The sequence below is a fragment of the Pteropus medius genome, unplaced genomic scaffold, assembly GCF_902729225.1.
Source record: "Pteropus medius unplaced genomic scaffold, Ma_sr-lr_union100, whole genome shotgun sequence".
NCBI lineage: Eukaryota > Metazoa > Chordata > Mammalia > Chiroptera > Pteropodidae > Pteropus > Pteropus medius.
In genome coordinates this window covers 5476100-5500851 of record NW_024340699.1, presented here as the reverse complement: position 1 = coordinate 5500851, position 24752 = coordinate 5476100, and the positions used below count along the sequence as shown (strand labels likewise).

The 24752-nt window shown below is 33.5% G+C and overlaps 1 long non-coding RNA gene and 1 pseudogene across 2 annotated transcripts in view; one reads left to right on the top strand and one right to left on the bottom strand.

Annotated features, from left to right (window-relative positions):
- LOC120614528 (uncharacterized) overlaps window positions 1-24752 on the bottom strand; it is a 537687-nt gene that overhangs the window by 422583 nt on the left and 90352 nt on the right. The window lies entirely within an intron of this gene.
- Window positions 10998-11116, top strand: LOC120616822 (uncharacterized; annotated as a pseudogene).

Here is a 24752-nt window from a genome sequence, read left to right as displayed (position 1 = left end):
CTAAAAGCCACAAACTGTTTACAATAACATAAACACACTGTCTTTGTAATCTGGGAAACGGTTCTTATTCTCACGTCAAAGACATAGTGGTGGAAATATCTACCAGGAGCTAAACATCTCAGGTCTACTTTTCCCCTTGTTAAAAACAAACGATAAAAAAAAAAAATGTTTTTGATATTTGATACCATTACCCCCATGCTTCTCTTGCCCTCATCTGTCAAAAGGCAATGTTTTTAAGAGAGCATCCAATTCCAGACTTTCATTGTTACCTGAAGTACCTTTAATAAGTGAATGACTCCTAGCAACTTAAGAGGCAATTGATTCACTTGTTTAAACTTCATAATTTTTAAGTGGCCAACATGAGTAATGTTCTTCCAGTTCTGCGAAAACTATAAATTTGACCAAAAAGAAAATGTTGGAATCACCAGAGTCACATTCATGTAACATCTCACCATTAGAATCCCAGTCTCTTAATACCCATTCTTGACTGCATTCCAGTAGTCAGATGCCAAACCCATCAAAGCTTATTCAGCAACTGGCAAGAAAATTGGCAGAACAAGTTGTGATTAATAGCCAAACTGAGACCAATCTCTGCTGATGTCTGTTGCATACCTACAAATAATTTCCCTTTTGCTTACAAGTACTAAAGACCTTCTTGTCTGAGGGAGTCTTTGTTGGGATCATTTCTTTTCATGTTGCAAATTCTTAGAAAAGAAAATAAGTTCATATAAACTGGATGAACTAATTGGTTACATACAAAGGTTTGGACTTGCCCTACTAGGAGGCTTAAAGACTGAGACATGCATTCTAAGGGGGATAGCAATGGGTATTGGTAAATAAATAAGAAGTAATGGGAGTGGTGAGTGATCTCGTTTGGGTGAAAGGCAAGATTAAAAAGAATAAGGTTGGAAATATGAATTTGCTTTAGATTATGAAGGACCATAGTCTCTAAGATGGAAATTTAGGATATTTCTCTGTATAATGAGAAACATTGAGAGAGTTTTGAGAAATAAAGATAATTAAGTTTGGCTTTAATGACAAAATATAACAGCAGAAAAAGAATTGGAGGAACAAAAAAGCAGAAGTATAGCCAGTGGTTAGGAGTGTATAGCCATAGATTAGGCTAATAAATTATGGAAATATGGCAAAGAAAATAAATTTAGACATGATAGGCAAATTAGGAAGACATTTCTGAGATGTAGCTAATGGATTTGGAAGTGAGAGCATTTTAATGGTGTTCCTTTAGAGTCAAAGACACTACGACTTTTACAATTAAATAAATAATTTTGAGCTTTGAAAATTTTCATTATGGAATAGAGAGAATAATGCTAAAAAGGATAAGAGTCTTGTGGTATTTTGAGGAGCATTTATGGCCTTAGCATGTTGACAATAATATAGTCTTAGTAGCTGCTTATTGATGATAAAAATAAACAAATTCCCACCCTACACAACCCAAACATCACCCGGCCCTATCAGTGCTACTTTTATATTTATGTCCCTATTAGAATGGCTCTGAGTTCCATATAATTTCAAGAATTTAGCTCCCTAAAAATTTTCACCATTTATTTCTTGGCTTTCCCAAAGACATGTCTCCATGTGACTAGTAAATCAGTGTGACAGAGTCACCCAGTTATATCTAAGATATCCTTTGCTGGCTCTGGGATTCAATTATTAACTTTTAATGCATTCCTAATCTTTTGAAGGCAGGTCACTTTGAAATCAACTGCTGCCACTGCTCACAGGTCTTGCTAGGTAAACACCAGTGACCATGTTGGAAGTATCCTTTTTTCCTGCTTCCAGTGCTGCAGCTTTCATGGAGCCAACCAGAACAGAAAAGTGATGAGGATACGTGCCTTCTCCTCAGATCTATACCACACTTTATCACAGGGATCATGAAAGGGGTCTGCTTTGGCCCAAATTCTCGATAACTCGGGAAAAAAAAAAAAGATTTTTCAACTTCTGCTTTATATACGTCTAAATAAACAAGGTTAAATCTTGCTCAAGGAGAGTAGGGAAAGAGGCAAAAATATGTTCTCCAATGTCTCTAAGTCCCGTCCCTTCTCAAAACCCTGTCCTTAAACACAATTATTCTCACATCATCAAATGCAAATAAAACTTGCCTCTGTGCATGGGGTCTGGAGTGAGGAGGGAGATGATATTATAGGTTTGATTGGGAAAATAACTTCATTGGATTTAAAACCCCTTACCTGGAATCCTTTGGGCCAGACGTGTTTCAGAACTCAAAATGTTTTTGATTTTAGATAAAAAAGCACAATATACAATATAACACAACCATTAATATGTCTTTAGCAAAATGTGTGACTATTCATACAAAAAGAAAAGAAAAGACTATGTATCACTTCCTATCAACTCAGGTCGAGAGGGTTTGACACCAAATGAATCATAAAAACATTTTTGATATTGAGGGGTATTTGGATTTTAGAATTGCAGATAAGAGATTGTGGACCTATATCATGGTCTTATGGCCTGTTCATAAGCCAAAGTGGCTGTATCATTGCTATTTACTGTTAAGTATTTCTTTAGTTTGGATGGTGGTAGAAAATGATCTTTGGTTAAATGTCCCAGGTCTTTTTTCATAGATTATTACAACACTAATTATTCATCAAGAATGAAAACATCAGAATTTACTTAATCATTCTTCCTTTAGCTTTACTGTACATTTTACTTAAATTAATTTTGCTCTCATATTAAGAAAGAACATCTACTTTGAAAATGTCATTTTAATATTCTTATATAGTTTTTAGATTTGTATATAGCCACAGAAGGATATTTTTAAAATTATATCTATGCACTATATAACAGAGATGTATTGGATTTTAAAGGGATTAATAAAAATGGGCCAAGGCATGATGTCTAAAAAGAATGGACACAAAGGATAGGATGAAGACCTAATGTATCATAAAGAGAGAAAGTCTAAATTTTAGCTTGTCTGTCTTTGCTGGGGCCTGACTTCCTTTTTGTTAGCTCAATCTAAATACCACATTTTTGTGAATATGCATCACATTTATTTTGAATTATTTAATTTAACTTCCTTTCCAGATGAACTAGCTTTATTAAATGCTTGCCATGGATGGGCAAACAGAGTTTATGCAGGCTATAAATATCTATGATTAGTTTGGTATAGTATATTGCAATCTAAGGTGTAGTAATTATGCATAATATTTTCTCCTAAGCTTGATAAACCATTTGGGAACAAAAAAAAGAAAAAAAAAATCCTAGAAAGTAATTTAGGCAAACTCTATGAATGTATGATATTTTCAAACCTTATATTTCTCTGAGATCCTGATTATTACACAAAACACACACAATACATATGCATTACACACACACACACAGCACACACATATACATACAGTCACACAATTTAAGTCATGAGCTAAAAAAGAAAAAGTTTTACTCTATATGCCTTAAAAATGGGTATAATCTAAAAGTTATATTACTTGTGATATACCAGTTTTGATCCCTCTAACATAGTTACTAATTTTGGTGTGATACTCAGGCCACTTCCGCAAACCAAATGATCTGCTATATCTATTATTTCAATATATATAATATACATGTACAGTGTTTAACATATGTGCATTGCTGAGCTTTTACATAACCGCTCATTTTATATTTCTAACCACCATTGTTTTATGTTATACATATCCATGTATGGTATAACTTCTTTGTACCAAACACTCTAGAAATTATACACAGAATTAAAAACTTAGCCCTGCTATTAAAGGCCTCGGAATCACTGCAGATGATAGTACATGTACAAATCTATTTCTGTCCATTTGGATTCTCCACTGCATTTCACACTAAGTATTCTCTAACACAATATATATTATCTGCCAACCCCCAGCCATTCTCCCAGTTCTCAAACCCAAAACCTCAATAGTCATGTTAATTTCATTTTATCATACGCAATATTCACTAATTTGTTTGCTAGTCATCCATTTGTTTAATTTATATATGTAACTTACTATGCAAATACCTACTATGTACTAGAAAACAAATAACAAAAAAACATAAAATGGGAAGCATCCTCTTAATAAATTCACAGAAAATAAATTACAGTGTATTAGATATTCTCAAACAGAGTTGGGGAAAATGCTATAGCAGGAATGGAGCAATTCTGCGACATATCCTGGCTATATGGCCATGGCCAATTACCTTGCCTCTCTGAGCCTCAGTTTACCCAGTTATAGTGGAAGGACATATACATTCCTTCATCATACTTTGGAAAAGAAGATTACATGAGGAGAGCCACACAGAGACATTAGCACAGTGCGTGACAAATAATAGCATCTGAGAAATGTTACCTATTATTATCATTAGTTTTTTTAATGTTGCAAAACAAGATCATTTGCCATCATTTAGGTAGGGCTATAATCTATGGTTCGTTCCTTATAGAAAAAAAAAAAAACTTCTGGAGAAACTACACAGGAAAAAGCATATAGTATCATACACCTGTGTCTACAGAGGTAAGGGTTCTGATTTGGGGGAGCTCTACACTCTTTTTAATGGCTTTCCATCAAAGGAAGAATAAATTGAGAATGATTAAATTAAGTGAACTGGAGAAAGCCTATTACTAATGTAAATCATTATAAAAGCTTCAGTAGGCAAAGAAGTAAAAAACTAGAGAATATAATGTAGTATCTTTGGATAGTCTTCTGGTAGACAATTAAATTGCTAAAAGTGAGACGGTACCATTAATAATTGCAATTTCATTTAGATATAATTATTCATTGTGGTCTCGCTAGCTTTCTTAAGCTTAAAAGTGGAAGTGACCCTTTTTTTCTAACTGTACTTATTCCTCTGAGTATTTAAAATTGTCTCCATTTATCTTCATTCACCTTGTACCCAGTGGATAAGAGGATACTTCTTTGTCTCTTTAAGATGAGAGTATCAGATGAAAACATTCATTCCTCCATAAAAAGACTAAGAGTACCTACCTCCCTGGAGATAATAAATATGCTTACTTATTACATGTCTAGTATGACAAGTGAAAAAAATATTTCTAGACAGAAAAGTCTGAAAAACAGTGATGAATTATGGTGGACTATAATGGTTCTAAAACAGCCCAATTCTCTACTCAAAATATGTCACAAATTAAGAATAAAAAAAAAGACACTTCTTTAGCAAAATGCTTAAAAAGCCACTACCTAATAATTACTGTGTGACTACCTACCAAACGCATAATTATATCCTCTGTTTATAGAGTTTTTTTTAGTTACAAAAAACTTTCATGGTCACTACCTTTTATGATTAAAATAATAGCAATAATACTTAAGATTTATTGAGAGTACTTACTATGTGCCAGATGCTTCCCATAAATTATCTCCTTTAACTCTCACGATAACTCTGATGTGGTTCCTATTATTCTATAATTTACAGATCAGAAACTGAGATTCGGAAATGCTAATTTGCCTAAGCTTTTGCAGATACTGAGTTATAAATCCACTTCCTGAATCATCTCCTTAAGTATGACCCTATGCAGTTTCTCTTAAAAGCTTAACCTCTGGCAAGGTAACAGGACAGGTATTTATTTATTTATTTTTAACTTTTAAGTAATTTAAAAAATAATAGCATCCAAGAAGTCAAGTCATTTGGACAGGAAGGCATAGTTGGTCAGAGGCAACAAGGACAGGACTTTCAGCTGAGAAAAGGAGTCCGTGACTTTGGGAGTGATAGCCAGGTGTTGCCTTTTCATGCAATCACAAAGCAGAACACAAAAATAGCATACTATTAACTTTTTTTTTTAAAATTTAGATAATGTTTCAACCAACTAAAATTTCTAGCTTTATAAAGGTGGACTCAGTTCCTATTTTGTGGCTAACTTAGATTTACTTGTTTTTTTTTTCCGAAATCTTGAAATCACTTATTCTTTCTAATCAACAGTGTAGTCACCAAGATGTGTGTTTTTGTACGTACAAATGTGTGTGGACAGACACAAATACAGAGACACACAGACACATACATAATCACATTTATACACACAGTGCATTTTTAAACCCATAGCTCTATTTTAACTTCAGAACTTTAATTAGCAATGAGATCACTGACCATATTGTTAACATTTGGAAAGAGAACTAATGAAAATATAAATTCAATGGTGTCTCTAATGTCTTTAATGAAGGACAACAAGACAAGAGAGGAATAAAAATCTGTCCCCAGATTTCATTAGAAAGCATTTCAAGCTCATCAGATTTATAAATACTTTAATGTTTGAGTTTGGTGAACAATGCAAGAAGCTTCTAAAAACAATAAAATGACTGGAAAGCACTCAGTGAAGTAGTCAGGTTAAAGTATTGAGTTTTAACAAATCCTCAATGTACCTTAGAAATCATTTAACTAAAAGAACATAGATTTGGCACAGAATCAGGGTGTTCTAATGTTTTCATTGCTGTCCTGGTTAAAACAGGCAATTATGCAGGTCCAAATCACAAAATAAGTGATTCAAAAGTTGCATGTCTGAATGAAATAACATACACAAATTCAATGTAATTCTGAAGCTTAGCTAATCTAACTCACATCCTCCATACAATAAAATCTCTAGTTGTAGATGTGAGCCAATTCTATCTTAATACTCGTTAGTGGTTCTAATGAATTTAAGCAAATTTTTGAAAAAGCATTATGAAGCTGATTTTTTACTGCCACCCTTGATCTCTTAGGCATAAGGTCTTATATATTAATCTACAAGTTGTAAACAATGATAAAAATGTACATATAAACTGAGATACCTGTTCTAAAAGAAAACAATATAATGCTATAGGCTTCAATAATAACTGGGTCTGAAATTGGGTGCAGGGAAGGTATTCTGAGGAAATAATTCCAAATGTGATCTTAAGTCTGATAAAAGTTCACTATGATCAAGAGAGAAGGAAAAAGGAAATAGACAGGATAACATAATAAACGTTTATAAATTTTAGACAACATGGAGCTCTAAAAAAATTGAAAGGTCTAGGTGGTCAAAGCTCAGAGACTGAGGTAGCAAGAAATGCTCTATAATGCAGGAGAGGTAGAGGGCAAAATCATGCTTGACCATGTAATATGTGTTAAGAATTTTCTGGTTTTCTTTTACAGCAATGAGAACCATTGGAAAGTTTTAGTGTGTGTGTGTGTGTGTGTGTGTGTGTAGACATGTGAGGAGAAAGAGGGTAAATAGTAGTAAATTTGGGAAAGAGGTATCAATTAAAGAGAATCAGTCTGGTATGATTTTTAGATGTCATCAAGAGCAATAATGTAGGAAGAAATGCCTTAACTCCTAGTTACTTCCCTTGAATCCCCCACTATACCATCAATTTCCAGTTTGTATTCAGTGGTTTCTTTACCTGAGGAATTAATTTCCTGCTATGTACAGACTGGTCATTTCACCAACTGTTGTTCTTGGTGATTTACAATGAAGGCAAACCAGTTTTAAAGTCAAATACTAAGTGGTGTAGAACCTTCTGGTTGTCTTCCAAGTATCCCATTCACCTTTCTCAGAGACACAAGTTCCATACAGATATTTATCCCCGCCCCATACAGGTAATTACCTCAAAGGAACATGTAGAAACAGCTACATAAAACTGTGAGGTCTAGTGAAAAATAAAAATGCAGGTCCTTCATTAAAAACAAATTATTAAGAATATTGAGATGATGTTAGCACTGTATTAAACTAAGAATGACACTCTTCTAAGCTAGGGGTCCTGTGCTAACATGAGACTGCATAACCATGAGATTAACCCAGGAATTTGGTCTGTCACAGCCAAGAGTGAGCCTGATTGGCCTAGAAATGATTATAGGGCCCAAACCTCATCAATGAAACATGGGGGCAAGGATGTAAGTTCAGTGGCTTCTGTGAATGTTCATGTTTCTTAGGACAGAATGTTAAAAAGAGCCAATCTCTTTACTTCCTCTTATTATTCTTTTTGGATTTGTTGGCTACAAATTTTGCATCCATCTTGAGTGAAGCAAATGTTTAAGATAGCAGAGACCAGAAATAAAAAGAACTGCTGTAGTTGATCACATTGTTGTGCCATTTTCTTTGTCATTTATTATTTTGAGTCAGTTTTTTTGTTATTAGAAGGCAGAAGCATTCTAACTGACAAAAATAATAAAGTCTCTCAAATTAAATTTGCGAAAAGCATTATTTTTTCAGTTAATATTTGGTGCATTGTTAAATATTTTTAGAGCTGTATATGCTTGGAAAAAATGGGTATTAGCTAGGATAACATAAGTTGCTAGTTTATTTCTCAAACAATAAAGAGATTATATGACAAAATAAAGTGCAATAAATTTATTTATGTTGGCATATTATAGAAGGATCAATGTTTAATTGCAAGGTAACTGCCAGGTTAGTGACAATATTTCAGGCTTGCTCCTCTAACATGACATTTGAACATGTATTTTGATGCTATTTTTGTAAGAAAGATTTGTAATGAAACAAGATATCATCTAGAGCTCTCAAAAGGCAAAAGAAAATGACCACATACTGCAATCAGATAAGCAAGTGTCAGACAAGACAGCAACTATGAAAATTAACCAGAATAAAATTATGTAAAACAAGAGTGTTTTCCCTGAAGAATTAATTAGAGTAGCTATCCCAACCTGCAACACCTTCTCCATTCCTATCCTTCTCAGTTTCTATATGGTTACGTATACCCTTTAAACTTTAACAAAAGAATACCACGAGATCTATTTACTTTACTGTAGTGAGTCCATAGAGTAACAAAACCAAGACATTTTGGTTTCATCCACTGAACAAAGTTATTTTTAGGAAAAGAAGTGAGCACAACATATGTTCACATCTAGTTGTTCTGGGTCCCAGAGGCAAGAAAGGGGCAAAGTCAAGTTTGATTCCAGGTCTGACTTTGAAGACTCTGTTCTTAATTCATGAAAATCAAAATCTTTACTCATATATAAAGTCATAGGTATAATGGAAGGAACCTCACAATGCTGAGCCAGTAAGAAATAGGAACAAAAGCTACATAGTAAGGTTAGCTAAGTCTTAATTGAAATGACGTTGTTCCTGAGTGAATTTAAAGGCTAAGTGGATATGTTACATGTAAAAAGAAGTAAATAAACTTTAGTCAGCAAGTATAACATAAATATCTCCTGCGGTTTGCTCTTACGAGTGGTCCTGGGGTTGTGTGGATGGTAGGACCTATTTGAGTTGGTTAACTTGACAATATGGTGTGAGATGACTCTAGCCAGGGGAGACAAGGCAGTAAGTTCCTGCACCATGATTTATCCCTGCCCCAAAGACAACTTTGAATCCTCTTGGAGAAACAAGAAATTAAAAGCTAAAATGGCAAATGAAAATATTAAATGCAAATAATGTTTCAATATAAAAGAAGGAAAATGTGTTAACTGGAAATAAATTATTACCTTTCAAGTGAATCACAGAGAATGGAAATTTTAGATGTTCAAAATATCGAGAAGACCTTTTAAATGGTTTAGTCACAACAGTTGTGTACAGAGGGAAGATATGAGCCAGGTTTCCAAGGACAGGTTGAACTTATAGTTTAGGAATGGGATGATATTCCAGGATGGTGGGAAATGGTGAGTAAAAGTACAATAGTAGACAAGTGTAAGTGAAAACAAATGTGGGAAATATTGAGATTTCATATAAAGAAGAAAAAAAAGAGCACAAAGTGAAAAGTTAGCTTGTGCCACGTCCTGGATGGCCTTGATTCTCAGACTATGATTTTAGAAGTAAACACTGTAGATAGCCCCAGGATATATTGAACGACAGGCTAAAAGTATAATTTGAAGTTGTTCGTGTGACACTATAGGATAGAATAAATTAAGCAGGGAGAGTCCAGAGTCAGAGAAACCAGTCAGTAAGAAGTATAGCATGACATATTAGAATGTGACAGTGGGTATGGGGAAAAGAAAGATAAAAAAGAAAAAAAATCAATAAAATTATTAACTAATGGGATAACAGAGTGAAGAATAATGTGGTAAATCTGATAATTCCAATACCTTAGCCACGGAGGCAGGGATAAATCCAGAAAGTGTTGTTTTAAGGTGACAACAGAAAATGTAAGTGGAAATATCCAGCAAGCTGCCCTGTAATGGAAAGTAAAATATAGATCTGAGAGGTATCCTCATGGAGTGAATGGCCTGATTATTGATGGCCTCTCCAAAGCAGAGAGCATGGGCAAAGAACCGCAGAGACATTTGTGCTTCCTCAACTCTGAGGCAGCAGTTCATTTCTTTGCCCGGAAAGTTCTTATCCACTTTCCCACCTGTAAATTTTTTACTTACTGTAAAGTTTCAGTACAGAAGTCATTCCAGCATGGCTTTCTCTGACAACTGCAGAGTATTTTCTCTTGTTTGCTCCTTGAGCACCTATTTATTCATTAATCAAGTAATCATTGAGTCCCTCCTTTCGTCTTAATGGTGTTCTAGGTGTAAAGGAACCAGTGGTAAACAGAACAAGTAGTGTCTTTGCTTATATGGCATGCTTACATTCTAGTTTGGTTAGATAGCATATCAATCAATCAACTGTTCAATCAACCAAAATATGTATTTCAGGTAGTGATGAATGTGTTTCAGTGGAGGCTATTTTAGATTTTGTAATCAGAAAAGCTCAACTGACAAATGTCTTTTGATCAGACATCTAAAGAAAGTAAGTGAGGAAACGTACCGACAAGGAGAATGTTCTAAGCAGAGTGATCAGCAATTACTCTGACCTTGAGTGGGAGCATGCTTAGCATGTTTGAGAATCAGCAATGAAGCTAATGTGACTGGAGTTGAATGGACGTGTTTGGAGTAGTGGTGAGTGGCACGAAAGAGTCTGAGAAAAATTTTCGAGATCCAGATCTTTAGAGTCTTATGGGCCATTCTCAAGGATTTGGGAAGCCACTGGAGGGTTCTGATTGGGGCAGGCAACTAGTCTCTGTGCCGACTCCAATCTGCGATCTCATGAGCATGAGTGTCAGCAAGGAAGTGAAGAAGGCCTGAGATACCAGTAGCTCTCAGTAAACAATGTTAAAATGTGGGTCTACGGCCATGCCACCCTGAACAAGACCAGTCTTGTCTGATCTCGGAAGCTAAGCAGGGTCGGACCTGGTTAGTACTTGGATGGGAGACCACCTAGGAAGACCAGGTGCTATAGACTTAAAAAATAAGGTATAGTAAACTGACAAGATCCTTGCAATCTGTGAGGTCAACCAAGGGTTGCCCTGCCTAAAAATAATAAAAACAAACAAATAAATAAAAATAAAAATAATTTTTTAAAAATGTAGAGATAATGGAGATAATGATATGTTTTTTAAAAAGTATGTGTTGGGATTTTTAGGGAGATAAGGGACTAAGAAGTAAACAGCCAAGGGGGTAAAGGAGAGAAAATAAAAAACTTTCTAGTACATACTTCAGTGCCTATTTCCTCCAGCAGGCTGTGCACTCTTATCCAGCTGCTCATGACTCACAGCTAGCTGCCCCCTTCTCCTAAGAACATCCCTAGGCTAGATGGCATCTCCTCACCCAGGATGTTGAGCCTTCCTCCCAAAGCTTCTTTATGGCCAATGATTGACAGGTATAGGAAATAAAAAGGCAGCCCTTTTGCCTCTGAGAGGGAACAACTCCGCATTGCAGTTTATATTCTAGGGCTCTCATCTGTGCGTTAGACCCAAGATCACATCTTTGCTCGGTTCCACTTTTCCACCCCATCTGGTTTCACAACACTGCTTCTAGAGAATTTTCCTAAGGAACACTTCCTCAGTCAGTCACTTTCAGGCTTTGCTTCACAGAAACCTGACTTAAAAGAAGTCTTGCATTTTCTGTTATTTTCATTTTCCACAGGACCTAATAAAATACGGAGTATGCCATCAGTGCATAATAAATGTTTGCTAAATTTAAAAACAGATAAGAGTTGTTAAAATGCTTAGAGAATGCTCTCTATTAACATCAAGAAATACCATGTCATATTTTAGCTTTCAGGGTACTTATTTCTAATTAAATAATTTGAGTAAAACTGACAGAATAAGATTACATATGCATATGCAATTATTTTATTTGTACTTTATGAGTAAATAATTCATATTTTATAATGAGTCACTTTCTATGTTTAAGATAACTAACTACACATATGTGTCACTTCTTGATCTATAAAACAAATAAGAAATTTTCCAAATTAACTTGAGTACTTTTTGCCTCCTCTTAAGACTCTTAGTAGATACCAATGAATATGCTAAACTTTATCATTTGCTATCTCCCATGACATTTAATTTCAGTCACCTGACTACCCAGGAATGTTGAGAAAAAAATTGATTATTTGCTGAGGAAGTGCATTTTAAACCTAATGCACATGATGGGATGAGATAAGACACTAGAATATTCTATGCTTATTTGAAAGCCCATAATTATATTTGACTTCCCTGGGAAAAAATACTAATTAGGAAATTCTATTCTCTATCCAGTTCAGAAAGCCTGATTTTTTTGTAGTATATAGGGATAAACCCTGTCCTTTCCATCCTGTCCTTTCCATTCACTCCAATGCTTTTCACTCGTTTTCATGAAAAATTTCACAATTCTTTTGGGCGTCATCTAGTCTACATTTTTTAGTTTGGGCTCATGCACTTTCAGGTTTTATTTCATTTTGTTTTGCCATTGAACTTTCCATCCTATTAACCCCATGTAATATGTTTCTTGCTACATGCTTTATGATCACATATCCATTTTCGATTGCCAATATAAATGAAAAATCCTCACTAATTAGAAACTTTATTATAACCATTCCAATGAAATATAACTGGAAATCATTAGCCTCGCTAATTTCATAATATTATTTCAAGATTACCATACTGGTGAATCTATTTCAACATTATTAGAAGTATTGGGCTAGGTATTACTTGCAAAATTAAGCTATCTGGTCATTTTCCTCAGTTCTTGTATTTTTTAAATGAAAATTTCTGTATATATTGGTCATTGACTATGCATAAGTTTCTGTGGGAAGAAAGATGTGTGAGAATCTCCAGTACTTAAAAAGCTCACTGTCATCCCGAAGAGAATCACATATATGCAGTACATAAGGTCACTATCAGAATTAGACAATAAATTATGAAATAAACTTTCCTTTGGTCCTTTTCTTTGTTCCCCACTGCTTACAAAATCAAAGAAATGCCATAAGCTGGCACTTGTTAACCTCTAATCCTTGTATTTCTGCTGTTCATATTTTCTTGTACTTATTACTAAAAAATAGTCATCCAAAAACACTGTAGCAATGAGTGGAAGATACAGAAAAGTAAAAGGAAAATCTCCTTAATTACAGTACCAGAAAAAAAAAAACATAATTAACATTTTGTTTTATAAGCATCTTGCCTATTTCTATGTGTACTCAAAGTTATATTTGATAGCAATACCAAAATGAATGTTACTTACCCTCACATCCCTGTCTCTTTACAGCTGTTTTTGCCAATGCTTTATGCCATTCCACTGTATGGATGCTCCACAATTCATTTTACCAATCTCATGAGATTAGACATTTAATGTATATCAAACTTTTTTGTTATAGTGGTCTGATAACTTCCATTCACATGAATCTTTATGCACACACCTGACTATTCTTAAAGAATAAACACCTAGAGGTGAACAATTGCCAAAAGAGATTGAACTTGTTTTCATTAGCTTTTAGGCCACTTGTAATTTGTTTTGTCCATTCGTCTATTAGTAGCATTGTATTTTATCTTAAAAATAAACACTTTGTTATTATATATTTGTTTGTAATATATGTAAAATTCATATCTCTGTTTATATTTTTTGATTATTTCAATTCTTTCTTGTTATATAGGAGTTCATATATATACATATATACATTTGTGTGTGTGCTACATTTATCTCTATATTAATTTGAGTTTTTTGATTATTTAAATTATTTCTTATTATATAGGAGTTTATATATATATATGTATATATATGTACATTTGTGTGTATGCTACATTTAGGTCTATATTAGTTTTGGGTTTTAGACTTAGGTCTATGATCCACTGAGAGTTAAATTTACATATAGGTGAGATAAGGGCTGAGGTTTTGTGTCTTTTTGTTCTTTATTGTTTTGCATATAGATATTAAATAATTTCAACATCATTTGTTGAAAATATATTCTTTCCCTTCAATTACTTTGGCATTTCTGATATATTCTATTAAGTTTTATGTCAACAGAACAATATTTTGATTACTATAGGCCTATAATGAGTCTTAAAATGAGGTTAAGTCGTCCACTATTGTTCTTTTTTCAAGTTCTTTTAAACATCATTTATGTTTCCATAAAAAATTCAGAATCAGTTTGTCAATTTTTGCCAAAAAAAAAAAAAAGAAAAGAAAAACACTTTCGTAATTTTTATTGGGAGTAAATCTAGATGAATTTAAAGAGATCTGACATCTTAATATTAAATTGTTCAATTCATGATTATGATGATTATTTAGTTTTTCCTTAATTTCTTCATTGGTTTTATATTTTTCAAAGTACTGTTTTCACATTTTTAAAATCATTTGTATTTCACATATTTAATTCTATTTTAAATATTTTAAATTTTACTTTCTGCTTATTTGTATCTAGTGTATTGAAATTCAATTGATTTTTTTTCCATATTGATCTTGTATTCTACAACTTTACTAAAATCACTGAATAGTGATAGTAGTTATTTTGGTAAAATTCTGTTGAATTTACTTGCATAGATGATCAAGTCATCTTCAATAAAAGTTTATCCTTTCCTAGTCAGTGTATTTTTTTATAGATATTTATTTTCATATTTCATTGGATGGAATGCTTAGAGCAAAGTTGACATCTTTGCCTTGCTACTGATTCTAGAGAAAAAAACATTTAGTTTTTCACTATTATAAATTTTAACTGTAGGTTTTTTCCAAAGATACCCTTTTTATAGGTTTAACAATTCGTCTTCTTTTGTGTCTGCTTGAAATTTTTATCATTTTTTAATCAAAAATAAATGTTCAATTTTTAAAAAATGATTTTTCTGCAATATTCAGATAAGGTTTTTTTTTTTCATTTTTAATCAGAATTACACTGATTTTTCCAATGTTAAACCAACCTTGCAGTCCTTTGCTATATTTAACTTGGTCATAATGAATTACCTTTTGTGTTTTTTGTTAGAATTTATTTTGTATAAGTTTGTTTAGATTTTTACTTCTATGTTCATAGCAATAATTCTCTACAGTTTTTCTGCAATATTCTTATCCGATTTTGGGGTTAGAGTAACTAAGGTCTTATAGAGTGATTTGGGGAACATAACCTATTCTTTCTTCCTTTATTTATTTACTTTTGGAAGAGTTTGAATAAAGTGCTGTTATTGCTTCTTTAAATGTTTGAAAGAATTCAGCAATGAATCCATCGAGCCTGTAAATCTCATTTTTTAAAATGTGTTTGTTTGTGTCTATACAGCCTTAAAGTTTTTAACTAAAAATCCAACATATTTATGGTTATAGAACTACTCAGGTTATCTACCTCTTCTTGAATGAGATTTGGTAGTTTGTGACTTTCAAAGAAATTAGTATTTATTTAATCTTATATTGTCTTTACTAGATATATCAGTATTCATCAACATCTCTAGCACATATAAGGTATCTTTTCCTCATTTCTAAAATTGATGCTGGTCATTTTCCTATTTATATTCTTAGCCTTTGCAATTGGATGATAAAATGGGAAAAGAAACACATGTCATATAGATTAATTGCTCATCTGAGAGTCTTCCAATAACTTTTCAATCTATCCAATGGTTACTGAATTTCTGTGTGCCCTGTCTGCCATATTTCCTTCTTCTCCATGGACTGAGTTCTTTACTGGCATGGTTTCATATTCCCATTGTTGGGACACAAAGGGTTTTAACTAGTACACGGCCAGTTTTTATTTGTAATATTCATATTGGCAGGCTTAAGGTTTGAGTCACACAGGACCTTAGCATTACTCAAGACCTGGGATGGGTGACATGCTTTTGTGCCCAGTCCCACAGTTAGTAGTTGAATATTTTTAGATCTCATTTCACAGAAATGACAACTATGTGATGTCAGCCTTTATGCAGGGAGCCTAGTTCTATTTTCTGCTATTCACACTACCCATTTTCTCTGCCGAGGTTTCTGTGCGGGCTTTGAGAACCCAGCTTTTAAGTCAGAGACTGATTCTGGGTCTTTCTGCTTCAATTCTAGTTTACTAGTATGGGTTTGAGTTTCTTTCTCATTTCTAGAACTTGGAGATTACCTTTTATTGCTTTTTAACCTTTTGAACTATACATGTCTACATGCAACTCAGTACAAATCTCTCATTCTTCTCACAATTCCTGCTATAACATAAACATCCACTTCCTTGGCACTACTAAAATATGGTTAGAAAAAAATGTATATATATATATATATGTATATGTATATACATATATACATTTGTATATATGTGTGTATATATCCATATACACATATATATGTATATATATTCTCCATAGCCTATTACTTTCAAATAACTGTGAATCCCCACAGTATATATTTCTCTTTAGGATAAAGTCAACAAAAACATTTCAGAATCTCTATAAAACAGTGACTCTCAAATATGAGAGTGAACAATTATTTTTTTCCACAATCTATTCAGTATTGATGGTATGGATAAAAATATCTTCTTAGGACAATTATCTTGCGAACTTAAGATTTTTGAGATCTTATGTTAATTCTGTGTGGGAGGACTGCCTCTGACAAGCTTAATTTTTTTGCTCCAGATAACTTACCTCTCAACTTGTCAAGTGTCTCATGTGAGATTCAGTGTTAAACAAAGAGTCACATTGAAAGACTTATACAAGTGGAAAGTTTAAAGTAAGGTAAGATATAGTTCCCATTAATGAAGAGAAAAAATTCTATAACCTCAGAGATAATCCTGTCTCTTTCATGAAAATAATTTACAAACGGGCTTTCTCTAATTTAGTCAAGTCTTTGTTACAGCTCTGGATAAATATGAAAGGGGGTTAAATTAATTTCTTTTTTCAGTTCTATCTCAATTCTTCAATCCTGCTTTTGAAACATTTTAATATTTTCTCCTTTTTATATTAACATAAGCTGGGACAATAAATGTCTATTATTTAAACCGATCGAGCCAAAGTGTTGACAATGACACCATATCACACAATGAAGAACATATGATTTATGAAGCATAGAAAGCCACTTCCGTTTGTCTGACTGAAAAGTAAGGACGTCTGGCTTTCTGAAGGCCACTCCAGTACTTTCATTCCTTTTGGAAAATGCATAGGAAATTTTAATAGCTTGGGTATCCAGCTTTCACTTGATATATCTGTTGCTATTCGATACTCTGACATTTTCTAAGGAGATATATGAAATAATACTGTTTGCACGAAAACTACAATTGTTTATCAATAGCTATCCTGTCATGCTTATGAAGCAGCTCAATGCCTAACACATATTAGTCATCAGTAAAAATATTTGCCTATAATAACAATAATACTATTTGTTAATAACATATTAATAATAGTTATTAATAATCTCAATATCAAAATAATTTTCTGTAGTCAGGAAATGCTACTCTGCTAATGTTCTCTCCCTTGCCCTGTTTTGAAATATCTCAAGAATTTTCTCTTCTCCCTTACTTTGCAATTCAATTCTTATCAAATGATGATCTCCATGACTATTATAAATGTTTAAAATAAAAGTTTTAATATTTCTAGTCTGAAAATGCTCATTAACTTTTAGTGTGCAACAACATGTATAATTGTAAATCTTGTTCCTTTCGACCTTGATTCTTTTATATATATAAAAGAAATATGTGTATGTGTATGTGTATATACATACATATACATGTGTATGTGTATGTGTATATACATACATATACATATATGCATATATATACATACATATATACATACACATATACATACACATACACACATAGATATATACATACACATATACATACACATACACATATAGATATACTTATACATATGTGGCAACATATGAATTCAAGTTCCATGAGATCAAACACTGAATGTTAGTACATTAAAATCTCCAGTATACTATTAAGAACAGACCGAAGATGCAATGAACAGTTGATGATGATGGCGATGGTGACAGTGATATATCTTCCAGCTCTTCATGGAAGTTGGATTCTTTCCAATGTTTACATGCAATGAATCTATGACATTTAATAGTAGGATTAATAAATTAGGTGTTATTAAGGAATTTAAATTAAAAAAAGTCACATATCATAATAGATATTCTTCTGAAAATCAAACTCCTTGATCTTCATGCAACCATGCCTATCTAGATATCAGAATAAAAGACTGTGAGTCATTGCACACACTCCACTTTAAAAAGAATAGAAAGAACGTTTTGAAGGATAAAAATGTTCTGAGCTGAGCATGTAACAATAAGTATTGTTTGACCAACCTTTCACAAAATTTGATTCTTCCTTGTAGTCTAATAACTTACAAAATGCCATTTTCCAAATCTGAACTGTATTTTGAGTTTCAGAAACTCAAATGGACATATAGAACAACAAACCATATTCCATAGCCTCTCCCCCCCAAAAATATTATTTCTCAAAAATCTCTTTCTTGCTGAGGTCTTGTCTAGTATGTCAAGTGTTTGCCGGAAGCCAATTTTTATTGCAAGGTTATAAACCTCTAAAATAGTAGCTCTATTATGAAAACACTGATACAACCTTAGCCATAGTGATGTGAATGGCACGAGTATAATACACTGAACACAGCATCAGCCATTAGCTCAAATAGCTTGATTTTGCCCCATTGTTGTTCATTGTCCCCTATACATTTGCTATAATGCCTGTGGTGCCTTTCAATGCTACTTAACTATAGGCTGTCCTCCAGAAAATGTCAGGCACAGCCACCTCTGGTGACATGCAGACATGGGCTTGTTAGCACTGGTTTGTCACAGAGATTTTAACTTGATACACTTATTTTTTTCTATAACAATATACTCCTTTACCAAAAGAGCCTGCACCCCCAAGCTATGTTGTAACAGTGAAGCTGCCAACTTACCTCATTATAGCCTATTGTTTTTAGGTAGTTTACTAATGAGAAAGACATCTGAGTCAACCTGCTATTTACAGAGCAGAGAAAAAAAATGTTTTTTCCCCACAATTTTTTACTAAACCTGTTCTTTAATCTTATTATATTAGTGCTTTACTTTAATGTGTACCATCATGACACTGTTTTACGTAACAATGTGGTAGATTAGAGCCTGACCAGATTGAATTATAAAATCTCAAGACCTCAGTCAGTTATCAGTGTGGGCAAGGGTAACATCACATGCCAAATGAGACCCTCTTAAGACCGATTCCCCAAATCTCCCAATAGATGAGGTCGTGAAAAACTACATGGTGAGGATATGTAGAAAAGGATACTACAAAATCTGTCGCTCATAGCACTGGAGCTAAACAAAGACAAATTCCACTTAATAACATCCATGGTTTTCCTTATTTCTTTTTAAATCTATAGACTACTGGTGGGAAATTCATATAAAAGACATAATTTTTGTCAAAGACACAGCACTTTGCATTAATAATACTAATATTTCATGGTAATTTTCTTTTGGAGTGTTTGACTAATACTGAGAATATTAGTGAATTCTGATAAGATCTAAAGTTTTTATGTGGGACTAATAAGTTTATGACAATAATTTAACTCTCCAAAATAATGTCAGAGTAAATATGTGAGCAATATGTCTGAATAAAATGAAATAGGTGATTATTTTGATGAATTTTCCTTGCTATTATCCTGCTAATGAAATAGAATGTTGGCAATTTAGGTGCATCAGCTTAATTTTTGAAGGATCACGAACTGTGAGATCAGGCCGCAGGCCGCAATGAAGTAGGTAATATTATTGTTCTTCTCCAGCTATAAAATAGTCTAACAAAATTTTTAAGTAGAAGAATAAGTTTCCAGTTGCAATTCAAACTGCATAAAAAGTCAGAGAAATTCTTTTTCCAGTCCCAGGTGCACACTCAAGAAGTGGGACTACAACGTCTGAGTGCATTAAAATTTCAAGACACACACACACACACACACACACACACACACACACACACACACACACACACAGGAGTGAGTTCTATAACTGCCTAAAACTGTAGGGGAGTACATTTATTTTTTACCGTTGCCTTACAAATTACTGAAAATTTAGCTTCTTAAAATACTACCCATTCATTATCTCATATCTTAATGGTTGTAGGCTGTTAAGTCCAGAAGGCCCAGCAGTGTTGCTATTTAGAATCTCACAAGCAGAAATGAAGCTGTCTGCGGGCTGTGAAGCTTTCTGGAGGCTCTAGGAGAGAATCCATTTTGTCGTTCATTCGGGTCGTTGGAAGGATTCAGTTACACACAACTGTAGTGTTGAGGTCCTGGTTCTTTGCTGGCTGTCAGCGGAAGGCCTTGTCCAGCTTCAGTGGCTTCCTACATTCCTTGGCTTGTGGCCTCTTATTCATCTCCAAAGCCAACAACAGTAACATGAGTCCTACTCATGCCACATTTCTCTAACACACTTATTTCTCTTTCCAATGCTTCTGCCTCCCTCAATGCTCATGTGATTACACTAGCCAGCGTGGATAACCCAGAACATTCTCCCTATGTGAAAATGCATTTCATTTATTCCATCTGCAAAGTCCCTTTTGCTGCAGAAGGTCATATACACAGGAGTAAAATGAAGAGTCGGGGTGTGGAGCAAGGAGGAAGATCACAGAAACCAAAATCCTATCTACCATAGGGAGTATTCTAGTCTTATTTTTAAGTTATATTTTTGATAATATTGTCAATCGCACAAAAGAAAAAGCTCTAAATTTCATAAGCTGAGAAAATTAAATTTTATTTTCCAAATGAGTTTCTAAAATTTTAGTTTGATCAAGATTATATTACCCTCAGGTCACCTAGTCCAGAAAAACCTTTTCTGTTCAACTCTTCTATTCTCTCCTATAATATTAAACATGAACTATGGAACCAAATAGGAATATCCATTCTCACGGTCTTAGAATAATATGATCTTAAATCTATTTCAAATAGACTATTGTGAGAAGGGTCATGTCTCACTTATTAATTTCTAGAGACAAAATCAGGATGAAAGAATTTCTCTATGATCTGCATCCTGCTGAATATCGAGCCTTCTACTATGGAAACATTTGTTACTTGAAGGTCTATATGTTTTATAAAATTTGACTGTAAAACAAGATAACTCAATGTGGAGATCTATTTCATCAGCCTGTGGCTGTCTCTATTATATTTCATGGGGCTATCATCTCTGAATAGAGAGCTCTCCAAGAGGGAGAAGAAACTACTCAGAAATTTCCTGCGGTAACTCATGACAGTGACCTGGCTGCGCAGCAGCAAGTCTGCCACATTCCAAAACAAGATCCACCAACCGCAATTACATTGATATGACAGGTAAACAAAACAGCTACTGCAGCTGTATACTTTGAGAAACTCAATGGGAAAGCCCTGAGACAGGATTTCCTATTCATTTCATTCTGGTTATCACATCCACGGGAAAGAAAGTGAAGGTGGTAGACTAAGACGCACTACCAACTGAACGTGAAGATTAGAGTAAAAGGATCCCAGTTCAAGCAAGTAATGGAAATAAATGTTTAGAGAGGAGAGGTTGCACAGGACTATTAAAAGATTCATTTACTAAATACAGGGAATCCATTTTGAGGGGTGAAACCTTTTATTAAATACTTGAGACATATGAATTAAAATGTAGAGGAAATGTCTGCTACTTTTAGGAGACAATGGTTGTTTTCTGTTTTTTGTTTGTTTGTTTGTCTGTTTGTTCCTCCAGAGATATTAAAGGAAGATGATTAAATTAAAAGTTTATAATATAAATCTGTAAGGCATTCTTCTTTGTGAGTTTGGAAGGCCATGTTTCCTAAGATATCCTAACATGCCCAGAATAATCTCCAACTTACATAAAAGCTTAAGAAAAATGTTCAATAAAATCAATTTCCTCTTTATAGTGAGAGGCTATTTCCAATTCAGACCTTTTTCTCCTACTGGGTAGACTTCTTGAGAAGTCTTTTTGCAAAGATTATGTTTCCGTAAGAATAGCCAACTTTGCAAAATTCATGTTTTAACATGACATGTGAAAAAATTATCACTGAATAGACCTTAATTTATCCGGCGGGTGGGTGGGAAGTATACAAACGATTTTTTTATATTAATGAAAATTATAATTTTTTAAAGTTATGAGTTTTATAATATGAATAGGTCAATAATCTAGCATCAAAGATCATATTTGAAATAATGAGATATTTAAAAATAACCTAGATCTCAAAGGCTATATTTGCTTGCTAACTATTTTTACAACCTACTCAAAGCTGATGATATATGATCCATTTTTCCCTAAAGTTTTATGTATAATACTCTTGGTAACAGAGAGCAATTATTGGGTTAAAGTTGATGCCAATACATTTTTTTCAGGCATGAAAGCCTTGCCTTGACCTTTACACAATTATACTTATAAAATGAAGAATTAATGTTCTCTGAAATAATTGTACAGTCATACAGTGATGTGGGCACTGTGTTAGTTTAAGGTTAAAAATTCATGACACTGTGAATGAGATGCCTATTTTCCAGTATTCATTTGCATGATTAAAAAGAAAGCTTTGCCGGGCCTAGATTTGGGGCAAATGGTCATGGTATCTATTCATAGTAACTATTTATAATGTCTTACTTTTAAAATTTCAGTGCATTCAAATATTAGTAAAAAAAAAAAATCACAAAATCATATAATCTCTGCATTACGAAGGATTATTATAAAGATAATTTAGTTTGACACTTGCTCCATATAGCAGGGTCTTTGTGAAATTCTCAGGTCCAATTTGATCCTTCCCACTCCCTATCAATGATGGGAAAAATTACAGTTTTGGCATTTTTAAGTAAGTTTCAATTTTCAGAAAGGTTTTTGTTCTCCTTAAATGAGCCCAGATGGGTTCTTTTACTATTAGAGTTACATAGACCAATTCTGATTTTTTTTTTTTTCCCATTAGAAGACACTTCATGTATTTTCGGACTCCTTTATCCCTTGAAATTTTCTTCTGTGCAGGCATCTTAATCATTTTAATTTTTTAAGGATGCCCTTATCTTTCTTCTTTGCTCTGGGAAGGGGAATGAAACAAAGCGGTTGAGATCTCTATCTGCGGCGTTAGGTTTGTCAAACTGAGAAATTTGTTCCCGCCCCTATTAACGTGTTTGGATCAAACTGGTTTCATCTCTCTGAGTCTTTATTTCTTCTACTTCTATGACCTTAAGTTACTTATCCAAACTTTCTGATCTTCTGTTCTTTCCCTTACAATCTGTTTAACCTTGAATAATATATTTACCATATCTGAACTCCTATTTCTTCATCTGTATATGGAAATGATAAAGTTTCTGTGAAGGATTACCAAAGATAATTTGTGAAAAGTATAAAAAAAGAATTTCTGGAACATAGGAAGCACTTAAAAAATGTTAGTGAGCATTTCTGTCCTCCTTTTGACTTTATCACATTTGTCAGTATCTCTTCCTTAGGCTGAGTCTTCTAACAAACAAACAAATAAACAAACAAACACCAAAAATTAACATGCTCAAGCAATAGTTAAAGTGCTGATAATTTATTTGGAAGATGTGTGCTTGCTTCGCCAGCACATATACTAAAATTGAAGGATATAAGCCCTGAGTGGGGAGGATGAGGCAAGATAAAGTATGAATTGTATCACTGTGATGTCTACTGCTTCCCAATGAGCTGCAAAGACATACGAAAGGTCACACAGCAAATGTTTTTGCTTTAGTCATGTGGGAATTCAATGGAAGGTTCACTACAAGGAGGACCATATCTGGAAACTGTACACAGAGGGAAGAAAGGAAGAAAAAATATGTAGGCCTAGACACCTTCAGTCTCCTATTTCACACTGACCTTTCCAGTTTCCAGGTTATTTTGTCTGGATCCTCAGTGGGGGCATAAGAAGCCATATCTCAGGCTTTGTGGTGCAATATTTCAACTGAACACAGGAGCAAAGAAATGATTCTGTGTGGTTTAGACCGATTAAGACAAACAGGAAATCTAAGAAACTACTAGTGAATGCTACATTCTAAATGTAATCTTTGGAATTACCTAAAAATAAGTGAAGCATTAGCAGATTAAATTGTTTTTGTCATCATTTTATTATTATAACATCTATTAGTCTACCAATTATAGAATAGGTTCACACTGTTGACTAATTTTTTTACATATATGTAAACAATCCGTTATTACCATTGTTATTATTTTTAAATTGCTGCTGGAAGATCCTCTGTCCCTCACTAAAACTCATTGCCTTACTACTGTAGGTCTTCCAAGATAGGTCCCAAATTAATTTTTCCATATTGAATACTGTTTTTAAAAGTCTCTTTATTCTAATCAACTTGAACTATTCATTCCTACTAAGCTTTCTCTTCTATGATAAATTTCCTAATTATACATGAAACACACTCTTCAAAAATTTATACACACTTATACTCAAGCCTTTCCTTAAGAACTGGTTCTAATGTCATCTTCTCTGTGAAGTTGTATAATATCCCCACCTGGAAATTCTTTCTTTCTCCATTAAGCCCTCATGATTCTGACCACTTTTTCCTAATGTTACAGTAACAGAACTATGAGTCTGATTTCCTCTGTTTCACTATCAATTCTTTGAGAGCTAGTTGCATGCATTCAGTGCTTATTTTTTTGGTATAGATACTAAGTTAGCTGCCACAATGTAATTGTGGTAGAGTTCATTTCTGTGC